Genomic DNA, 25,000 nt, shown 5'->3' with positions numbered 1-25,000 from the left:
TTATTTTTTACTTTCATATAAGGTGGCACAGAATCAAGTGTTCGAGTTAATTGATTTTCTTTTTTTCTTTTTTTTTTTTTTGAATAATCACAAATTTACTAATAAACACTGCATGTCAAATATCTAGAGCAGGAGAAGAAGAATACTTTGTAAGCAAAGAAGATTATTCAGATTTTAAAATGAGGTTGTATGGATCTCCTATTTCTAGAATTTATATAGGATCCTAATTTTGGCTAAGTTTCAGAAATCTATCAGTTGCAATCCCGACCTTGCAAACCAGAGTTAATTAAAGTCAATCAGTGATTGTTTAAATTGCCTGAAGCAGAATTACAAAACCTAAACGTGTGTTCAAAACTCAACAAGAAGTTTCTGTCTTCTAAGAACTCTGAGTGTATGACCTCATGGAAATTCTAAGAAATAAATATCCTATAACAGCTTGAAGAAACTTGCAGTTGCTATGCTCTCATGTCAACAAAATAAGTAATCATGCATGAAGAACAGCAGTGTTCTACTTTCTGCCCCTAGAATATTTCACTTAGAAATGTGAACTAATTGGTCAAAAGATCATGAATATTAAGCAGTTGACAAGAAGTTAACAAATGGAATTAATTACAAAAGTATAGGTTGGTTGCCAAGTAAGAAGATTTATTAGCATTGTAGCATTAAATTATCATGTGCATTGATCAGGTTTATTGCAGTGACAATCAGCTGTTCAATATTAAGCTTCCTTGGCTGATTTGCAATGAATTGCTCTCGCATGCATATTTCCTACCACAAGCTTTCATGAGTGCTCATTCTCCTACATTCTCAGATAGGGAATGTTTTGTTTCATGAAGAACACTTTCAAATACACTAGAATAACCTATTAATCCAAATGGTTTTCTTTCATGAAAGAATGGAGAATGAATTTAAAAATCTTAAATCCAAGGAGAAACTCTGTAAGTAATTGTTGTGGATATCAATCTGCAATTTTCATTATTTATTAAATGAATCTGTAGTGCCATTCTTAAACTACAAGAGTGCTCCGAAAGTAATGTCTCTTATTTTATTACATTTGCCCGTGACAGCAGAGGCAGATGTTGGTGGGATGGCAGTAGAGATTGAACTTTCCCATCAATATTTTATTACATTTTGTTGCTGGGTGACAGATGGCAACAAAGGGGCAGTCTGACAAAATGGTGTCTGACATAGAAGCACGTATGAAACAAAAATGCCGAATTGAATTCCTCCATGCAGAAAAAAATTGCACCTATTTACATTCACTGACTATTGATGCACATTTGTGGAGGCCAAACAGTGGATGTAAGCACAGTGAAAGTTGGACTGCATGAGCAGTTTTTTCCTAGGAGTAACACCTTCATAGCAGCTGTGAAACAGTGGGCTACCTCCACTGGTACAGACTTTTATGAGCACAGCATGCAGACTCTTGTTCAATATTGACAAAAAAAAAAAAAAAAAAAAAAAAAAAGCATAGCTAATAGTGGTGGTATTAGTGCTTTATAGCTGAGAATTTGTTCTAACAAATGGTGTTATTGGGTTTTTTGTATCTGTTGTATGGAAATAAATAGGAGGCATTACTTTTGGAGCATCCTGCATAACTAAGTAGTCTAGCAGTCCCTTACTACAAACCAGATCTATGAACTAAAGATGAGAGAAAATATTTTACTGGTACAAAAGGGAGATAAAAAAAGGTGTTAATTTATTGTTAGTTCCATTGGGAATTCTAGCTCAATTATTATAGTAATATTTTAATATGCCTTTTCTTTCAAAAATACTAGCATTAGTACTCACTAATTCATGTTCTAGAACCTTAGAGACAAAAACTTGCAAGCTTAGTGTCTTGGTTCCACAATTAGAACTATAATGCTGCATAAAGTTTATCTCAAAGTCTATCTGAAATACTTATCATTTACAGTGACCTTCTCAACGCAGTTGTGTGTGACTAGGCAAGTATGCAATATTGTCCCTAACTTGTTCACTTATTTATTTATGTTTCAATTTCAGAATATATAGTACAATGCAAAAGAAGATTGGAATAGGAACCAATACAAATACATTGTATTATTTAGATTTATTTTGATCACAATATTTGGCTTGGTGTGAGAGTAGAATTTTTCTAGAAAATTCCTCAGAGTAAGCATCCAAGTATGTACATCTCATAAATTTACCAATACATTTCCATACACTTAGGTGAAAACATTTTCACTGGCTCTGGCACAAACCTAACTCATCTGAAAGCTTCAGAGTTAATTCTGCTAGTTTTTCTCTTTCCTCTCGTTAATTCTTCAGGAATTTTAAGTGAGGATCACCCAAATGGGTGCTGATGGTTCATTATCCCCTGAAGCTTTCAAAGGAAATCATTGAAAGGAAGAATGGAAAGAAAAAAAAAAATCAACAAAGTTCTTAGGTCACTTCCAGTCATCTTGTTTTACATACTTATTGGACTTCTATCATCAGAAATTGTGGCACATTTCTTTTAAGGCATCCTTTTCACGGCAGTTGTGTGAAACAATGATCTGTTGAATTTAATTCACAGATCAAAGAGGAAGGAAATTAACCAACACAGTAAATTGATTATTTCATGGGTGACATAACCAAGGCAATGATTTATCTTAATAAAGAGCAACATCCCTCTAGTCCTTAACTGAATTCCAGCCAGTGCAATAATACTCCGTTGTTAATGACTTTGATGTTGATGTGGAAAAGTGAATGACTGTGTAATCACTGAAATGGGACCTCATCACAGTTGGAAATGTTTAAGCCAAATCATTTTGGACTGTGAAAAGAGCCCTGAGTGGTATAGATTGGCTGGGTCCCAGATTTTCAGTCTTAACTAAACAGGGCCTAAAAACTTTATCATACTGCTATGCCTCAGGCTGTTCTGTAACTCTGACAGCCCCAGAGAATCATAGTATAATGTATACGTTTGTGGACTCACTGTGGAAAAAAATTTAGGGGCTTACAGTACCAATAATAAATACCTGTCTATCAACATCCAGCTAAAAGAGTAATTAGTTAAATCCATCGTTGAGAGGGAAAGAAGAAAGGAAACAGAAGTCAAATAGGAAACATTTTACTGAAAGCTTATTTTTATATCCCACATTACTAAAAATGGCTTATGAGTGTGAAATACAGCATTAGTCACTCATAGCAGCCTCTGCCTCCCCCTCTACCATTCCCTACCAACGCTTACAATAACAAGCCAGGCTAAAATTAGAGCTGCTTTATAGTATGTTAACTTAATTATCATTGTTTCAGCACTGATTGAAGAGCACACATCAAAAAGAAGGCTCCCTTGTACATCAAGTTCAGCTTCCTTGACACTGATGTTCAGCTCACAGATTAGAGAAGGAAGCCAGGTCATTCTTTTCCTCTCAGGTTTCCTTCAAAACTGCTCAGCTGAAGGATTCCCAGCATTAATGTTGCTCCCTCCATCTCTTGTAACTTTATTTTTAAAAAGATAGAGGTGTATTTACTGCCTTCCAAACTGCTTCTCATGTGTGCCATTAGAAATCAAGAGGAGACAAGGTAGCTAGAAGTTAATAGCCCAAACATTGCAGCTTTAGGTTTCTAACCGTTCCTGAGAGGCAGCTGCAGGTATGGTTGGAGGAATTCCAAGCACTCACCCTGCTTGAATACCACACAACCCCCAGGCTCCAGAAACATGATACTCCAATTCTGATCATTAAAAAAAAAAGTAAAAAACTGAAGGATTGTTAAACTGCTCATCCAGGCCTGCAGCTGGGGGTGACTCAGAGTGCAGAGCTGGAAAAATGCCCAGGTGGCAAGATTAGAAAGTCATTTGTGTAGTTTATGTGGCCTTGCCAGGAGCCTCCGTTTTTTCCAAACCTCCTTCAATTTATTAACTTTAAAAGCACTCCTTTCCTGTTGGGGATCTGGCATGGCTGCAGTGAGCAGCTCTTTCTCCTTTTGCGTTAACAACACTTAAAGGCTTTCTTTCCTGTGCTTTCCTTTCTACTCGTGTGAGATCATCTGTGGAATTTTCAAATGTACTCACCCTTTCTTTACCATTTCATTTTATTCTTTGTCCAAGGGTTCAATTTAAATCCAAGTGCTTTTAAACTAACTGTATTCAGCAAGCCAACACTATCAGGAATATATGTTATGAAAGCAGGAAAAGAAAAGGCCTTCTTGTCATCAAAACCATAATAATTATGTGTCAAATGTAATTACTGCTCTGTGGGTAATACATTTAATACTAAGTGACAAAGTAAGCTGCTTGCAGAAGTAGAAAGTAACTGGTGGCAGGATCAAATATAAGACTAAATGTGCTGCTTAAATATTCTGCCTGCTAAATTTCTTCCAGAAAAATGAAAAAAGGGTATTTTTTTTCCTCCTTTAAAATAGCTAATGTACTCAAACTTCTCAGTTCTCCTACCCTCCATACAGTGAATCACAGCTGTTTTAAAATAAGGAACACTGTGCTATAAATGTGCACATTCCTAGGATCAAACTCTGGTGAAGGAACTCATCAAACAGACAGGAATTGAGTGTGGGAGTTTTGTCCTGTTGACCCATTATGTTTCCTCTTTAAGTTCATACGCACATTTGACTCACTTGATAAGAAACAAGCTTTCCATATTTCTCTGCCTTCTTTAAAATATATAAATTAATGAGCAGCTGGTAAAGCTGACACGTGCCTGTGAATTTGAGGACTACTGATATGTGAAGTCATATTCTGAAGGAGGAAAAAAGTGCTATGTCAAGAACCAATATTATAGCATGACAGCACATTCAGAAATTTGTCCATTTTGAAAAATGTCTTCTCTTCCCTAACACAGTTCCAAGCAAACTTAATAGAGTCTAACATACTAAGAAGAAGAATTCTCCTTAATTAATACTTCTTAATAATAATTCTTCTTAAATAATTTTTTAATTAAAAAAAAAACTTATGTTTTGATAACTTAAAAAAAAAACTTTAAAAAACTTATGTTTTGATAATGTGCATTCCCAATTCTGAAAATAATCTACAATATCTGTGGTTTAGAGTTATACTGTGAGTAAAATCAAATCAACTAATTGCTACCTAAATGAATAAGTGTTTACAGAATGAACATCTTTTACTGGAGTTACAATTATATATGGGCATCTTTACTTGCAGCATCTGATGCACGGACTCAGATGTGAACGATCCCAATCATTTATTACAAGTTCTCACATCACTTATATACAAGTTTTCTTTTTCTAGCTTTCCCATCAACCCTACAACTTTCCCATCCACCTTTACATGTCAATAGAGCATTCTACAAAACACTCTTCAACTGTTTGTGCAGGTGCTTATCCAATCAGAGCCATGAGTCGTTCTTTCTTCTTTTAGAGGTGTCCTTGGTTTTCATGTTGTTTATCTTGCTCCACAGCTGCTGCTCTGAACAGTTTTTCTTGTATTCCCACATTTACTGGTTTGTGTTGGACTCCATAAATGTAAAATGAAGAGTAATATGTATAAAGGATTCAATGACTGTAGATTCTAATCCTCAGTTTTTATGGTTCTGTTGGATAATGAGAACAGAAGCATTTCTATATATTTTCATGTTATTTTCTTAGCAAGCTTCGATTTGCTCTGTATTTAAGTTTCAGGAATGGTATGTTTCAGGAAAATAAATATTTAATGAAATATGCATAAAATTTAGTGATATTTGAAGACAAAACAATTGGAAGATTTTCAAAATAATTTTTCATTGAAATTTATCTCTTCAGTCTAAAACTTCTTTGAATTTTTAAAATTTCAAATACTCATTGAGCAAATCTAGCAGTTATTAGCAAGTAAAAGTTGAACATATAACATTAGAGTGGAAGTGTAATTATAAATGTTTCACTGATCTTGTTAAACAGTGTTCAGTCACAAGATTAAAATTATATTTTTATAATATATAAATGATTATATAAGGGATTGTATAAATATAAGTGATTATATAATAATCAGTGTTTGAAGGAGATACTTCCAAATAAGGTATTGCCCAGAAATAACTTGGAATAACTTGGGATGGGGAAAAAAACAAACTGTTCACTTTTCACCAGTTTTTGAAGGTTTAGCTTGAGTGATTTTTTCTTACCTCTTTTTACTTATTCTTTTTCCACATGTCAAAAACAAATGACATTTCTTTTTCTATTCTTGTATGCTTTAAAATGTTATAGTAAAATCTGTTTCTTAAATTAAGCCCAAATTTCTATCTCAGTATCAAGTGGGACAAAAAGCAGACAACTCATTAACTTGAGTTTGCATGGTGAATACATCCGATGTTCATACACCATTCGCTTCCTGAAAAAGTTTTTGGAGTACATTTCACTGAAAGCCAGATTTTATATATATGCAGAAAAATATTTAACAGCATTTGCTATCAGTCCCAGAGCACAAGTGTTTCTCTTTAATTGTTATGATTTAAAACAACTGGATATTAGGAAAATATTTCCACTATTCAAGCTCTCCGTTCTCCTGTGTTAATTTCTAGAAGAGACAATTTCATAGAATAACTCAGGTTGGAAAGAACTGCAACCTCACCATACTACCCTAACAACCCATCACTAAATCATGTCTCTGAGCAAAGGACAAAAGATCTCACGTCTACCTCCTGTAAATAGCTAATTGGCACCAAATTTAATTTGTGAAAAGTAGATACTAGAAGAGTTCAATATACAAGTGATCATGTCATAATGAAAAAGCAGTGGCGATGAACAAGATATTTCCTCAACAGCAAAATTCATGTTAATTAATCAAACCTTTTGGAAATGCTTGTTACACATATTTTGAGTCTACGTTTTATCTTTTAAAGGATGCTTCCTTTAAATCAAAACTGTTTGCCTAGTTCCACTGGGCAATTTACATAATACCAGCAGTGCTGTCTATATGTATAATTGTCAGTAGTAGAGGAATACAGGCCCAAAAGCATTGTCTGACTTTCTGCTGATAAATAAGGCTGATGAAACGAATGGCTCAGAACTGCCAGGTTTGGTTACAGTTTCTGAAAAATTAAGTCAACACGAAAGAAATCATGTTTTCAAATGGTACTGTTCTCTGTAGACTGATACCCCAATTTATTAAACTCTACTTCTTGGGTCCCAGGTTCAAGCACTACTTCTGCTCATCAATCACCACTTGTTTCTTGAACTAAACAACACATCTGTACTTCTCAACTTGACTAGAATTAGCTCCCCAAAGGAAAAAAATATTTCAAATAGTTCTGACTCGTTTCTAAATTAGAACCACCTGTAACAGTTATATCTTTTCCTGGCATAAATTAGTGACAAGGAGTTCATATAAGAGGTGCAGACAGAAAATAAAATAGTGTAATAAGTATTTCAGGTAAGAGAAAAGAATTGTCATGACTGGGTAGGTACAAGACAAGAATATGTGACCCCAGCCCATTGCTTTTCCATAACACTAGAATAGATGTTTGATACCCCTGTTGTGTTAACCAGAAAATGACTGCCTGAAGCAAGATCAAATGTCTCATTAGCACTCATAATCGCTACCATAAGTTGAAAACAGATGAAAGAATAAAGGATAATATTCCAACAGTAGAATGAAAAAAATTGACCCTTTTTGTTCCCTTTTTGTGCTTTCTCTCTCAAATGGGGCCTCCCTCACAATTAAGTTCAATACACAAGTCATTATAAACAGAATTCTAGACAATTTCATCCCACTTTAAATAGTGTTCATAGCTACAGTGGAAGATTCTTTTCTTAACTATCAATAATTATGCTAAAGCATATGATTTCTTCTTGAAAAACATTTTAATAAATATATTTATCTCTTCTCTACAAACTTGTGACAACAATTTAGCCAATCTGTCACCTCCACAAAATCTGTATATCCCATTTACAGTGAGAAAAATATCTGTCTCAGCCAAGAGAAAAATAATGTCTTGCTAGAATTCTATAAATCCACCCTGATTCTAGTTCATCAGGGAACTTATCCCTTAATTTATCTGAAGCTGTAGTCTGTGCTAGCCTATGAGAGCTTTTCTTGATGATTCATGAAGAATAATATTGATTCATGGTTTTGTTGCATAAATTTGATATATGGTTAGTTCTACCCAGGCACTCAGTACACAGAGATACCTACAGGCAGTTGCTTGGCTACATGTAATGACTTCTCATGAGAAGCATTCAGCAACAAAATGCTAATAAGGATTTAAGAAGCGATGTAAAAGAGCTGGTGTGTAGTCTAGTTTCCCTACATAGTACAACGTAATACAGACTGACAGATTCCATTTTTCAGGAAGAACAAAGTGATTATTTGGTAGACACGTGCAAAAACACACTGGCTAGTGATGCTGGGTGATGTTAACATTTTTTTTCCATACCTGTATTTTTCTTAGCTATAAAAATCAGGAAGAAAATTTTGTTCAGTACAATGGGAGTACTTACAAAAAAGTATAATGCTCAGTACTGTGCACTGCTATAAAAGAAAGGGGTTGTATAAAATCAGTAATCTCTTTCCTCCTCATTTATTATGGTATACTAAAACAGTATATTTTGATAAATGCAGATAAACTATAGAAGTACTTTGGTTGCTGATATTACTTTATATGCACAAATACAATCATTTTATTCTACTGACTTGAATATGTAGGTGTTATATGCAGCTAACTGCAAGAAGAAATATCAGAAACTAATTTAATATTAGCATTTCTTCATGATTTCTCTGAATTCCACTAAAAAAAAAAAAAAAAGAAACAGAAAGGAAAAAAAAAAGCAATACAGTCTTCAAATATCCACAGTAAAGTGACATGTAAGTAAAATTAAAGAATCACAATGAAAAAGTTCTATGAAATTCGAAGGGCGTTTGTTGTTTTTAAGGATACTCTACCTAAGTGCAAAAAGTAGACCATGTTCTTCCCATACAATTTCCTTGGTGACGTGGTATTAACATCCACGTTCTCTGCATTTGTTCTGAAGCCTATTTCTCCTCCATCAATCAGTCAATCAATCAAACAAACAAATCCTTTGTAGCTGCTACAGCAGGAGTCAAATGTCTAAACAAGGAGTGGAAACCTGGAATCAAATTCCTTGGCATTTACTCAAGTGATTAATGAGCATAATGAGCTTCCAGAGGAAAAGGATAGGAGCTATTGAAAAGGTCTTTATGGTCTGCTGGATTGATAATCAGTTCTTGCTTTCACACTAAGAACTGAACATAAGTGGATATCATCACCAGAAATTTTAGTTTTTGGAAATCTTTAAGAAGTGATAACAGAAGTATGAGAGTGATCTCAACCAAAAAAAAAAGTCTTTGTGATATTTACTTTGATACATTTATTTTGGCTGCACCAGGAAAGTGCTTTTTTTTTTTTTTTTTTTTTTTAATTGGACTAAATGAAGTGTTAATAATATGTGAGGTGACAGATAATACTATTGTGTGAAACTGATTGTATTTACTTCACTGAATATTCATAATTTAATTGCAAAAATTACACCACATTTTAAGTGGACAGTACCATTTAACAACAGCTGTGAAAAATCCCCCAAGCTGATGAATGTGCTGGAGAAGATGCACAACAGGTTCTCTAGAAGGCTGATGTTTTGCTCATTTCCCACTTTAGATGTATTGTTTCTGACTGGAACAAACTTAATGTATACTGTCAACAATGGGAAATCGTACTTTTGCTATGCTTTGTATGCTGACTTACTCAAAGTTCATGCTTTCTATTCAAACAATATGTTTGTCTTCCCAAAGACAAATATTAGACTTTTTATTCCTTTATTTTATCTAAGATAGTACAGCAAAATCCAAGTATGCAATCAGGTTCATCCCAGTCAGCAGAGATTGATGCAGAAAGGGGTGCTCTGCCCTTTGGGGTAAGCAATTCTGAGCTATTCTACACGTTGTTTGTAATAACTTTGGTTCCTGAACAATTATTAAATGAGCGAAGTTTGTGTTGTATATGCTTTTCTAACAAGGAAATTATTCTCCCACAACTAAGTCAGTTTGTAATATATTCTTTCTTCTATTTTTCTTCTTTTTCATTAATGTGTGATATTAGAATGCAGGCAATTTATTATTTCCTTGATGAAGCAATCTCTTGGAGATTACTTTCTGCTACTAAATTATCAGTCTAACACTATGTAAATTCTGAGAAGTTCTACCACTAATCTACTTTAAGAGCGCTAGTAGTTTTCCCTTGCCTTTGCAAGGAATTCAATTTCTTCCTCAGGAAAAAAAAAAAAAAAATCATGAGAAAAATCCCAAATTTTCTGTAAATCAAAGATTTCATCACAAACAATTTCTGGAAGACAGATTCAACTTTTGCAATTTCTATGATGCCAAATCTCCATGTAAAACATGTAGTTCAAATAAGCATTTCTTCTGTTAACCTTTCAATAAAGCAAAACATGCTTGATGGAGCTGGAGCTTTTGAGACATGAAGTCTCAGGGCACAGTTTTACAGATCCTGGGGAAGGAACTCACTATAGATAATAAATTAGAAAAAATATGTTTAAATCAAATTAGGTTAATATAGATATGAATGCATGTATAAGTAAACAAATTTATTCATAAAATCTAAAGTAGATAATTTTTAACATGTTTTTAAAAAAGATTGAGGTGAAAAATAGAAGAAAAATTGCAGTTAGTTTACTTAAATGGAAGCCATATAATCTTAGAATCATGGAAAGTTTTTGGTGGGAAAGGATCCTTAAAAACCTCTAATTCTGATCCCCTGACATGAGCAGCAACACTTTTCACTAGGTCAGGTTGACCAAAACCCCATCCCACCTGACCTTGAATGCTTACAGGGATAAGGCATCCACAAGTAGTGAGCTTGCTCTGGCTGCCGTATGAATCTTAACTCCCTCACTTCATGGTCTCTTCAGCCAAGGATAGCCTTGGACTTCAGATTTGCCACAAGCCGTTCCATGTTGGTGGGAATTCCACTGTTCACTGAATCCTCTGTCACTGCAAGAAGGAAATTATCATCAGTTAAGTCCAGGAACCTCCTGGAGGTTCCCATATCAGACCCATATCAGTAGGATTTATTTTTCCTTATTCACCTCCATTTCCTTTTACATCCTGATAAAAGGATGGCTCCAAGTCTTATAATTACCATTGTCTTCCTCTTTTGGTGCAGCTGGTTAACTCTTACCACACCTCTTAGGTCACCATCTTAAGTTTAATTTCTCTGTTCCCTGTGTAATTAAGAGTAGCCTGTAATCTTTCTTGAATGGAGTAAGGTTTATTCTCTTCCATATGGATCACAGAAACACAAATCACAGGGGTTGGAAGGCACTTCTGAAGACCATCTAGTCCAACTCTCCTATTAAGGTAGATTCCCTACAGTGGATTACACAAGGAAATGTGCAGAAAGGTTTTGACTATCTCCAAAGGAAACTCCACAACCTCTCTAGGCAGCCTATTCCAGTGCTCTGTCACCCTCAAAGTGAAGAAGTTTTTCCTCATGATTTTATGGAGCTTCCTATGTTCTTGTTTGTGCCCATTACCCCTTGTCCTGTCACTAGGCACCACCAAAAAGATCTTAGCCCCATTTTCTTGAATTTTTAATACATGGATAAGATCCCCTCTCTCAAGTAGTTTCCTGGCTTTTTTTTTTTTTTTAACTGGGAAGTCCTGAATTGGACACATTACTCTAGATGTGGCCTCATGAGGGCAGAATAGATGTAAATGTCTTCTTGTTACTGTAGGAATATCCTAGGCTCAGATGAATAGTAAGCAACTCCATGAAATATGAAACTCTTTCCTCTCTATTTGGTATATTAATGGCATTGTTCAGTAGGAAATGTATTTTCTTCTCTTAACAGATGCAAAATATATATGTATATAAATAAATTGTATAGGACATTGACACCTAAGCATCCTAGCTTCCAGCTTATTCATACTTGCAACTGAGTGCAGTTGCAGTAGCGATGGATGTCATTGTGTATTGCTGCTGGGCGGTAGCAGCAGGATTATATGTGATTACCAGTGATTTTTAACATTTCATTTTTAACATATCATACAAACATAAATGGAAAGACCTTGTAAAAAGCTATTTATATCTCAGGCTGCCAACTAAACAGTAGTCTTAATTAGCGCTTTTTTTTCCCAACTGTCTAAAGCACTCGTTTTTCTTAAAGCAACTGCAAGATCAATCTCTTAAGTACAGTGACTAGTACTAAACTTTAGTGATAAAGCTGTTGCTTCTCTTTCCCACAAAGTAAATTCCATCTGGAAATGGAAATGTTGATTTTACAAGACATCTTCTATTCTTCTCCAGCCCATTTAAGGGAGAAAAAATGATAGTGTAGATTACAGTTTCTACTCTCATGTCACTACTTAAAATTTCTAAAAACCTCTTTTGTACAATTCTTCAGAATAGTTATTCTATCAGCTCCCCTTTTAGCTATATAATATATAAAAAATACAACTTTGATAGAGAGATTTCTGTATTCAGTAAAAGTGGAATTAAAATATACGTGTTGATTATTAACTGTATTACCTTTAACAATTTTTGTAATACTTTTTTCCTCCCTCCTCTTCATCTCTTTAAAATCTTTTCTATGACAGGTCTGTGCATATAGAGCAATCAAAACAAGACCGATGTCTATGAGGCTATGTATCTGCTTTGCCCCTTAGATATCCCCTCTGCTATATACAGATATACAGTGTGTTTCTAAAAGAAAAATAGCTACTGTTTTTAACTCATTACAGAACTAGCAAAATTAGATAAGAAAATAATAATTTCCCACTGTTATGGCTTTTGCTATTAAAAGACGTACTAATAACTACTAAAATTCAACACATTATGAAGCAAATTGCACAATATATTACACAGAAATACACATGCTGATGCACAATCAATTTGGTTTGATTAGTCACATGACTAATGAGAAATAACGTAGGCTGGTAAAACTAGAACTTTCAGTCTCTTAGAAATCCTGAGCTATGCTAGATTCCTTAGAAAAATTTCACATCTCTCTTCAACTGAAGAGTAATGAAAATTAATGTGATTTTTTCAAAGTAAACTGACTACATAATTATGAAAATGTTTGACACACATAAGTAATACACACCCATATCCTGCATTTGAGAAAAACTTTTTTTTTTCCATAGAGAGCCAATGGTCTTATCTTCATGGAGACACCATCTGAAAAAGAGAAGTACTACCTTAATGCATATTTTTTAAAAAATTAAATAAAAAAAAAAATCCTGACACTAATCAGTGTGATAAAATATTACTACCTTATTCTATTCTTAGTAGAACAGTAGTATATTGCATACACACAAAATTAACTTAAACAGGAAGGCTTTTTTTTTTTTTTTCCAGAAAATCAGGGAAACAAGTTCAGTTTTATAAATAGCATGATCACGAAGTCATTCAAAACAATGGATCTTCCTTTCAACTAAAAAAAGTTTCTAAATGTCCCTTCTACAGTACATTTGTAAGTCCAGATAAAGTCAACATTTTTTCTAAAAGAAAAAAAATGTCCTTTGCACTTATGTTATTCATGCTGTTTCTTTTACCTGTAAAAAAATGTAGCATGTGCATATAAAGATAAATTATAGTAAATGAAGATACACAGTGATCAACAACAAATTATTAACAACAATTGTAAGTACTGGTAAATACTACTGGGACTGCTTTTTTATGTGGTTATACGGATTTTGTGCTCTGTGTGGAATTTATTCCCTATATTCTTTAAGAAACACGAATATGGAGATACCAATTATTAAGTTTAAATAACCTTGCCCCACATAGAAACTGCAACTGGCCTCTCAAAAATAAAAGCAAAACAAGAAAGGAATAGAAGGGTTCCCTCACCCCTTGGCCAAATGAATGTGTCCCTGTGCCCTGCTTGAGCTCAGAATGCAGGAAGCTGGGTTCAGCTGTCCAAGTGCCAATGTGAGACCCAGGAGAAAAGCTGCTGCTCTTGCATTGGCTTCCTGTGTGAACTTGGGCATCAGACCCCTCCCTGCCAAGGAAAAAAAAAAAAAAAAAAGAATAGCTCTGGTCAAAAGCCAGTTCTTGCACTGACATTAATGTAATGATGCAGGATAGTCAGACTGTATGAGGAACAGAGGGACAGGCACAGAGATTCAATTGTTTCTCTTCCTCAGTTGCCTCACACGGGTCTTAATTGCAGAGTATAGCTGAAATATTCAAATACATTTTCTTTTTTAAATTAGCCAACTTAATCAAAGCAACACTGCTTTTTCTAACTCTCCTTATTGGTAGTATCTCCAGCTACCAGAGTTTGCAGGCAGAGTGCAATTGAAAATGGATTGGACGCTCAGCCAGGATCATAGTTTGCTTACTTTTGACTTAAAATATAATCAGGCTTCTTGTAATGGAGAAAAAAATAGAGATAAAATTTTCAAACACTTTTCTTTCAGAAAATTCAGAATAATTAAGTCCTAGAGTTTAGTATTGTCACATCACTACCTAACATAACTTAGTCATTTAAACATTGTTATTAGACAATAAATGATACCACTATCACATGAATAGCTATGGCTTTAGAAATAGGTTTATTCTCAAGCACTGGCAAAGTTATATGATTTACTTACTACTTATAGGAAGTTGTTAAATATGACCAAAAAAAAAAAAAGTAACTAACAAAAGTTTGAAACAAATTTACTTGGGTCTGATGGAAAATATTTTCCTGGAAATATCTGATTTCTCCATTTACCTCATGATATGTCCGGAAAAAAAAAAAAAAGGATGGAAAATGGCCATTTCAGTGACCTTGTTTCCCTCTCTTAGAGGAAGACAGCTGACAGGTAGATATATGAACAGTTTGTTATTACAGATTCCAGATATTGTGATTATCTCTGACTCAACTTCTGGGGTTTTATCTGGAATTCCTGTGAAAGGTCAAACAGCATACTTACTCCTTGTTTTTACCTCAGCGACCTCAGCTTAAAAATACACCTTACAAGAGTACACAACTGTTTCCAAAACTACTACTTGAGAGGTATAAACGATGGCCATATGTACAAACATATGTTTCACAAGCTTACTTGTGTAGAAGTTATCATTCTGAATTAATCCATACTTTCAGTTTTCAGTTTTATTTGATATACTGGGTACAGTAAATATTTGCTTTTCATTTTCATAACTACAATAAACTATATTAGTTATACATTGTTGTGGAATATAAGGTAATACTACCAGGTGATATTTTTAAAATATAATGCAAGAATTACCTCATATCTAATTGATGAGGATAAGTGTTCATAGGTAAATTCCTTGTATATGTTAGCCACTCTATTCACTGTAGAATAAAGTATAACTAGTATATTGTATAACATTTATAAAGTACTCTAAGTTCCTTTGAAGAAAGAAAAAAAGAAGACATTATCAAAGTCTCTCTAAATCTTGTTGCTTCTTCATCCATTATGAGGATATATTTCCTTGCTTTGCCTTCTTTCAATTCAAAATTGTACTGATATCGTGTTCTTAGTTAATCATCTTTTCTGCATTAGCCCTTTATCCAAAGCTAAGTTATTCTCATCAGCAGCTACAATCAATCAATCAATCAATATGATGGTAATAATAAAATATCATGAGCTTCCTAAATATCGAGAGTGAAATGTAAGTATGCTTCATTTCTGAATATATTATACTAACCTAGAATGAGATCAGCTATAGCTTCTTTATATCCACTTTCATATCATTCACTGCCTCCTGTACATAGCATAGAAGTGAGGAGCATAGTTTGGGGAGGACAGGTTACACAGCAAAGCAGCAACGGCAAAGAAGTCGAAGTCCTAGCACCCTAAATTGATGCTTTTCTTCACTGTTTCCTGTTTTCTCAACTGCAAAGTGTTATCCAAACACGTGAACATATTTGCTTTCCTCCCCCCATTTTTTCCACATGACAGTGCATTGTATTCTCTACAGAAAAATAAATCTAAAAAGCAGAAATGGACTTAATTTTTTTATAGTTATATTAATTCCTTAAAATAGAATATTAAGTTGCCTGATTCAGAAGAATGTTGATAACCAGTATGATGCTATTTTAATTACTTTCTCTTCCCCTGCAAACTGATAGATTCTAATCCAAACTGCTTACAGAAAATTCATTGCTAGATGCCATGTGAAGTTCACTGTAGTGAATATGGCTCTGGAATATAGAATTCTGGATTACAAGTTGTTTCCTTCTGACACCATATTTCACTGAAGAAGTTAAAGAGCTATAATGTCATGGATGCTGACATAAGCGTAAAAACAAAAAAGAAAAATTAGCCTCTGAAACAAGTTATCTGACATTTAATGGTGAACCTATGGTATGAAAGGTTAAAGATGTTAAGATCATTGTGATAATGGAAGACTAGAAAACAAAAAAATAGCCTATGAGCTACAGCTTTTAAACATATAGAAAAATAAATCTCCACCTTGAAAGGTTTAATCTCTAACCCCTTTGCATCTAGCAAGAGGAGATGCTTATTGTTGGAAGTTTTGAGTCTCTACTCAGATGTTCAATAAGCCAGTGTGCTAGTATACTAAGGCTGATTCAGAAGTATTTAATCAGTGCCTAAATAAAATTTACTGTTCAATGTAAGGATGGCTGATTCTCTTGGAATATTAGTCATTTCATTTAAACTTATAAGTTTGTTACATCTGTGCAGAGAAACATTTCTGCCTATTCTTATTTCATTATTATGAAATTCTTATATCATTCTTATGATTTCCCATACCAATGATATAACTGTATTTCATCCTATGCAATGGAACAACTGTTGGTTAATTTACATTTTATGCACAATGATCCTAGATACAATGGCCAAAATATCACAAATATGCAGGTGAAGTAAGAAGTAGGCATATCTTATGCTTTGCTAAGGCAGACAATACAGAAAGAACTACATGGCTCTAGCATGACAGCAAGGAAGTAACCTTAAAGTGCGGAGTTACACGATGAGAATACTGCTGAAGTTTTAAGTCCAATATCTGGCTAGACAGATGCTTTTACTGGTCATTCTGGGTGTTCTGTTTTTGTCTCTTCTTTTAATGCACAACTTACCAAAAATGTAACAAGAGCTCCGTTCTGGTCAGGAAGAAATTTTAAAATCTTTCTGCATTGGTATCTTGCCAAAGGATATTCTTTCATTTTAAAGTCCACACTTTCCATACTCTGTGAGAGAAAAATTGGTCTAATTTCCAGAGAAGATGAATATGAACCATCTTCAGAAAATGAAAGAATTATCATCTTCTCCCTCAGACAAAATTAGAGAAATTATTTGATTCTCTGTAAACTAAATCTAGATCTTTTAACCTACATATGACATCTTCACTTTCTCTTAATATTCTCATGTACAGCCTTAAAAATGCTGCAAGTTTTTTGATGTTTCTGAACTTTTGGTATTATGAGTATATAGTATTTTGTACCTATTCTTGCTAAGCAAGTAATTGTATAATCTCTAAATTCATTGTATAAAAAAAAAGCATAGAGAAGCAACATTAGCTAAATGAACCAGTTGAGGTAAAAGAAGTTTTCTATCCTATAAAAATATGCAGAACAGAAAAAAATGGAGATAACAGATGAAGCAAAATCATAGAATGTCTTGGGTTGGAAGGAATTTTAAAGGTTGCCATACCATCAAGTTGCTCAGGTCCCATCCATCCTGGCCTTGAACACCTCCAGGGATGGGACAGGCACAGCTTCTCTGAGCAACCTATTCTAGAGCTTATGAGTAAATAATTTCTTCATTATATTAAAGTTAAATCATCTCTCTTTTATTTTAAAAATGTTCTGCCTTGTCTATCACCTTCAGACCATGTAAAAAGTACCAAAAGGCTGCATCAATGTTCCCAGGACCTTATATTTCCTGATTAAACAGGCCCTGCTCCCTCAGCCTTTCTTCATAGGACAGGTGTTTCATCCCTCTGATCATCCTTGTGACCCTCCTCTGGAACCTCTCCAACAGTTCTTTCTACATTATTCTTGTGCTGGGGACCCCAGGCTGGGACACTACTCCAGATGGAGCTTCACAAGAGCAGAGGAGGACAATCAATTCCTTATCCTTGCTGGCCACCTCTCTTTTAGTGCAGCCCTGAATGCTGTTGGCTTTCTAGGCTGCAAACACACACTGCTGACTCTTGTAAAACTTTTCATCCATGAGAACCCTTAAGTCCTTCTCTGCAGAGCTGCTCTGAATGAGTTTTTCTGTCAGTCTGTACAGATAACTGGGATTGCCCCAACCCAAAAGCAACACCTTCTAATTGGGCTTTTTCAACCTCAGTAGTTTCACATGAGTTCATTTTCAAGCTTGCCATTTGGATGGCATCTCTCCCTTCTATGTATCAGCTGCACCACATAGCTTAGTGTCTTTGCATGTTTTCTGAAGGTGCACTCAGTCCCACTGTCTAAGTAATCCATAAAGATGTTGAAGGACCCCTAGAGAACACCACTTGTCCTGGACATAGGGCCATTGACCATGACCCTCTGTCTGTGACCATCCAGCCCATTATTTACTTACTGAATAGTCCACTTTACATATCCATCTTTCCAAATTATAGATTAGAATGTGATGTTGGACCATATAAAAAGCATTGCAAAAGTTCAGGGAGAGAACATCCATTGCTCTTCTTTTGTCCACTGATGCTGTTGCTCCATTAAAGAAGACCACCAGATTGGTCAGGCACCATGTACCCTTGATGAAGCCATGCTGGCTGTTTTCAGATAATCTCCTTGTCTTGCATGTACCTCTAGAAGGATCTGCTCCATGATCTTCTGTAGCACAGAGATGATACTCTTGGTCTGTAATTCCCAGGTCTTCTTTCCTATCTTTCTGAAAAATGGGAGTGATATTTCCCTTTTTCCAGTCACTATCACTTCTCCTGATAGTCACAACCTTTTGAATAAGACAAAGAAAGGCTTGCCAACTACATCAACCAGTTCCTTCAGAACAACAGGATCCATGTTGTCTGGCTCTATAGAAGAAGACCTGCCCTAAATCATTAAATCTGGAGGAGTCAAATAATTTTGAGATTTTTCTACAGGTTGAATAAGGCTTCATATGGACTCCAGGTGTAGATGATGATATATCAAAAGACAAACTTGGATTTTTGCATGCAAAGAATTGATGAGTATTTCCACAAGGGAAACTCTCCACAGTAAAGGATTTCACATGGTTTCTCCCTCTGACCACTGATTCTTAATGTAAAACTACATAATCAGGTCAATTAGAGTCTCCAGCAGAAAAAAAGTAAAGTAGCCAAAGCAGACAACTTTCTCTGGCTAAAAATATGACTAATTTTTTTTGGTCCAAAATTGTCCCTCTCCTACAGTAATTTAATCTCAGCTTTTCTTGACATCCATAACAGTTACACTTTTCATTATTTCCACATCTTTCAAGTCCCGCAAACAGAGATTTGGGGGCAATTTGTAGGGGAAGAAAGGATATGTGCTGTCACAGGGCTGCTTCCCACTGCCTCTCTCAAAAGAATTCACAGTACTGCGAAGTGCTAACAGGGTCACCATAGCCATATTAGACCTAATCCACCAGTTTACATACTAAACCCTGCCTCCTTGCTTTCAGCTAGAAATTACAAAACTAATGCAACATTTGCTGCCATCACATTGTTCACACTACTGTTTTATGTTATGCCTCATCATTCACCCTGTTGATTCAGATTATAAACTCTCTAGAGCTGGGACCATCTGGTATTCACTGTTTGTAAAGAGCCTAGCACAATAAGGTCTTGTTCTGGGTTGACATGCACAATCATAACAAAAACAACCAATAATAAATAAATAGTTTTATCTCACCAGTTGATACTTTTTTATTCTCATTACTCCCAGTGGATGTTTTGCTGTAGTGCAAATATTCAAAACAAAAGGGAAAATGAAATTACAATGACATCTTTAGATACGAGGAACAAATTCAGATTACTCTTAAATCTAGACACCTTTTGTCCTATCCACTCTGCTATTTCATTGTGTTTATGCAGTAAATAAAAGGTTTCATATATAGCCTGGTCCAAATCAGAGATGAGTTTATTTCAGCTTTTTTGCTTGCAGATCTGGAGACCTACCCAGAAAACACATACAACAAACACCAAAAAATACAGTGATAAAGAAATTAATAATAGTATATGGAAAGACAATAATATAATTTTGTTAATTATTCCCAGATTGGAGCACATTTTTTCAGTACAGGGGACTAGAGCATACATTTAATGCCCATCATTAACCTATTTTAGTCTGTCTTAATTTTTATAACACCAGTAACAAAGTTCATTAGTCTTCATTCTGTTTAACATCTAATCAGCCATGTTAGTTACATAAGTATCATAGGAAACATTAAACATCATTTTGTTTAACTAGATTTCATCTCAGTAGGGGAATCTTTCCTAATGTTATATTAACATCACTTTACCCAACAAGTGTCAAAATACGAGTGGTGAAAAGTAAAAAGATTTGTTGTGACATATAGTCTTTAATCAAATCTACTTAATCTTTATTTGTGAAACCTTTTCTTAGAAAGGCAATTTTTCTCTTAAATTTGGTATTGAATATGTTTGATAGATTTTGTTTTTGAAGATTTTGATACCTTCTGGGCTTCAAATGTCACTCAGATTTGGATGTTTAAACACGTAAACATTTGGTTCAATCCTATATTTTATCCATTTGTTAGAAAGATAGGATTAAAATCTACCTCTTTTAGTAAAGGTTAGCTGAGTTAAGAAGGCAGAAAATAAAAAGAATATACTACTACTGAAAGAATCAATTTTGCATAAATGTCCCAAGGAGCAACAAATTAATACAAGTGAATTTATATAAGCAATATTTTGAGGGGTCATTTCTAAGATTTACAAATAGTAAAATGAAGCTATAGTAGTAAACAAGAGAAGAATTTGTTGAATTTGGCCACTGAATTTACTTTTTAAATTTATACTTTTTTAATTTATGTGCAAGATAGGTTTGTTACAGTGATGTCATGTAAAGATCAATAATTACTTGATTAAAAAGAGAATCTGTGAAACCTGTACATTTAATAAAAGGCTTATGGGGTATTACTTATTTAGAAATGAATAGGAATACATAACCATTCATCATTTTAAGGCCATAGAGAGTTCCCATATGCTCAGATCTTTGGAAACATGCTGATGTTAAAATTCTACTTGATTTTTGATGAAAACCTTTCACATTCCCTCTCTACTTTAAATTAAATATATTGATTTTCCATACTCCTTTAGGACTCCCATAGTACTTATTCTATATTTGATACCACCAGTTCTCTTCAATACAAACTGAGCATTCAGAAGGTTAAACTATTGTTTTAAGTTAATATCATTAATTAAACTAAATTCAGCCTAAGCTTGAAATACTTCCACTGCAACTCATAAGCATATTCATAGCAACTTAAAATATGACTTTTGAGTAGGAAGGAAAAGATTGTTTTTTTTATCATATCAATGCACTACCCTAATAAAATTTCATCAAATATCCTATTTATAAATACATCACAAAAATTTAAACTGCTACAATACATAGGAGAAAGAAGATAGAAAAAGTACCCTTTTTAACTCAGAGAAATTTATTTCAAGTTGTAACTCAGAAGTGCCATTCAATGGCTACTGTAGAAAGACGTTATGTTCAAGGTGATACAATTATTCTGTTACATTATTTAAAAAGTATCTCCACTACGCCTAATTGTTTCCAAAGGTTTTTCCATTCTTACCTTCACTGAACGTCTGAAAACATAATTTCTTCAAAATCAGTGTCAAAATTAGAATTAGAAGACCATTTTTAAATGATTTCTTTAGCAAAAATGAGGAATTCAAATTTTGAGCATATACCTAAAAACTGAAAGTTTCATGTAATGTCTATTTTTACTTAATTCCCCATATTTTACCCGTAATGTTATGATGTGGAATACAGATAACAAAAAATCATAAAACCATGACAAATGGGTTTTGCCCAACCATAAATCACCCTTTTTTCATGAAAAATCAATATTCCATCATTCTTCCAGTAGATTATCTATCATATAACTTACCTGCATATAAGGAGAAAACCAACTTAAAAGTAATAAAATATTTTTTGTCTTACTATATTGAGCCAAATTTAAGCCTCTTCACCTGAATAGGAAAGAATCTAAAGGATCTTAGCAACCTTAGAAGAAAAAGAATTACACGTAAATCCTAGGAGACAACTTTTTGTGCAGCCATCCATTTTATGCTGACAATTCTCCACTCTCCCACTGAACCCCATATATCTATTCTGCATGAAAATCAAACTACAGTAAAGCCAAAGGACAGTTGTATACCCTGGTTCTTCCTTTTGTTAAAGCAATGAAAGTCCTAATTTTCACTTTCAAGAAGACAGTGTTTCTTGAGGGTTTTTACTTTGTAAACGGATTATCAGAAAAGTCTAAATAATATTTATATTACATACTAAGCTACATGTAAAGAAAATATTCAACTCATGCATTTTTAGGAAAAATGCAAGACCAGGAGTTTATGCCAAATATGATGGGCAAAAAGAATATAAATCTCAAACATCTTGCCATAAGAATCTAAATATTAAACCAGCACATGGCTTCAGGTTTAGAATTTTATTCTGGAGGATTTGTTGATGATTCAGCATTCTTCTATGAAACAATGCTCCCTCACCCTTGCATTATAAAAGATTATCAACACCTGTCTGATTGAAGAGCAGTTTGTAATGGTTTGTTTATACTGTATTTCAAAGAAAAAGGAAAGGATTAAGAGCAGGCTGTGATTTAATAAAACCCCAATCTCTATCCATCAATATTGTCACTATTAACAAGATAAACTAGGCAACAGAGCTTTCACAATTGATATCATTTAATTAATCTCTTTCTCTTGTAAAAAAATCTGTTGCAGGATTTTTTCTGAAAGGAAGAATTTATGAATAGAGCTAAATTCCAACTACTCCTTAGGCTACAGTGCTGTCAAAACCAAAGAATGGAATGTAGGTATTACAGAAAATACTTCTGATCAAAAAAGAAGAGAAAGTATGATGTAAAACATATTTTAGAAATAACCATATAAACATTTTATATACCACATTTTATAACAATATGATTTATAACAGAATGACTGATCGCCAGTACTGAGAATCACACTTTAAAAAATAACTTGTAAATAAAATTATGTGATGTATCCAAAGAAAAGAGATAAGCACAAAGAAAATCTATTCAGATAGTTATCTGCATGCACCAGTACTCATTATTTATGAGTGGGGATACATTTGTCTACAAGTAATAAGTGAGTGTTTTTGCTCTTATCCTGGGGATTATCAGTATTTGGATCAGTTTTCTCAAGGATAAAAAGACAGTGAACTGGGTATGCCTATAAGTTAAATGCAGTTTGCTTTGTTTAAATATAACCATCTGTCCTGGAATGGAGATGCACACACTGGCACTTCAATATTGTTTTAATTGGAATTATAAGGTTATGTAGATAGCCAGTTTCTCAAGAGCCAGTCTTAACATGCAGTTCAAACCCAAATATGATACTCTCTATAGAAGATAACGCACAAAAATTTACTACTGAACAGCACTTCTTCACAATCCCATTTGCTCAGATACTGTAAGAACAATTTTGATACTATGTGTAACAATCACCTAAATTATTTTATACTATCTGAGAAGTCCAGTTTGTCATTAAATGTGCTTCTCTTCTTTGTATATCTACACAGTTCCACTTAATAAGCCATATTTGATGTAAAGAATATTTGCTCCTGCCTCTTCATTTTCATTTATCCATGTATACTTAATATATTCATCAACTCTTACAAACTGGTACTGTAGTTGTATACAATACAATACAAATTGTATTGCCTACCTAGCCTGAAAGCTGTAGTCACAGTTTCCAAAATATCAGCAAATGAAAAGCAAGCAATACCTCTTCATGATCTGCCTATGATAGAATAAAACATAAAATAGTGAAAATAAAACCATGTGCATAAATTAACATACAAGATTCAGGAGTCACGCAGAATCTATGCTTCATGTTCATTTGAATGGGTGCTTGTTTCATATTCATCATCAAATTTAGAAAAATAATGTATTCATAGTGAAAAATAAAAGAGTTTGTGGAAAAGAAGCTAATGATAGCAAAAAAAAAAAAAAAAAAAAAAAAAAAGGCTTCTTTGATAAGTGATTGCACACTTGGTAAGGAGAGAAAAACACTGAAAGCAAATGGACACAAGCTGGGGAGTAACAGTGATGCAGTAAATATCAGCACTACTTAACTTGTAGAAAAGGCATGAGTAGAGTTTTAGGGTTTATTATTTGTGCAATTATTCTTATTACTATTATTGCTATAATTATAGTTCAATAAGAGAATATAAGTGATACAAACAAATTAAACAAATTATACATTCCGAGCTTATGGAAATATTATAAATATACTATTTACACAGGCAAAATGCAACAATTCTTGGATTATAATTTCTTTTTAGTCTGTGTCAGATCACAAGTATGTAATCACTGTTTTCAATGTGACATGTTATTTTATTTGCCTACCTTTATTAAATTTCTTTACTTGGTTACTTGAGTATTTGGCCTGAACAAGCTATAAATGCTGAGGCTTGTTTTCTTTGAGAGTGGTCAATCCTTTTCCATGTATTTCACTAAGAAAAACCTCTTGTGCTTAACATAAGAAAGGATCACTTTCCAAAGCCCAATATTATTCACTTTTTTCAAAAGTGTAGGTAGATTTATGAATCTGTTTGTTTATAATCTGGTCTCTTCTACTGTATATTCTTTAAATCTTAATGTACAAAAGTATGTTTTGACATTCATTCTCTTTACAGCAGATATTTTTGATACGTAATACTAGTTATGCACATCAGCTTGTTTTCTATCTCTGCCTTTTAGAAAAGAAAGCACAGTGCATAGTATCATCTTAAGTGAAATCTTGCTATTTTTATATTATCTAATGGATATTGTACATATATATATATCCACAGAGTAAAATAGGAAGTTCATTGTCTTTTTTTTTTTTTTTTTTTTTTTTTTGTCTATGGAAGTTTACTATATTTGCTACATCCTTAGTTTGGCCTATAT

General features: G+C 33.8%; 1 long non-coding RNA gene across 1 annotated transcript in view; it reads right to left on the bottom strand.

The window, feature by feature from the left end:
- Positions 1–1,495: 1,495 nt before the first annotated feature.
- LOC125695259 (uncharacterized) overlaps positions 1,496–25,000 on the bottom strand; it is a 93,928-nt gene continuing 70,423 nt past the window's right edge. Inside the window, exons 5-8 of the long non-coding RNA XR_007377910.1 lie at positions 13,776–13,926; positions 13,027–13,100; positions 10,754–10,915; positions 1,496–5,510 (exon numbers count right to left, since the gene is read on the bottom strand). This is a non-coding gene — a long non-coding RNA (uncharacterized LOC125695259). The remainder of the gene's footprint in view (positions 5,511–10,753; positions 10,916–13,026; positions 13,101–13,775; positions 13,927–25,000) is intronic.

This window comes from Lagopus muta, chromosome 6 (genome assembly GCF_023343835.1).
Source record: "Lagopus muta isolate bLagMut1 chromosome 6, bLagMut1 primary, whole genome shotgun sequence".
NCBI classification, from domain to species: Eukaryota; Metazoa; Chordata; class Aves; order Galliformes; family Phasianidae; genus Lagopus; species Lagopus muta.
This window is presented reverse-complemented; position numbering and strand designations above follow the sequence as displayed.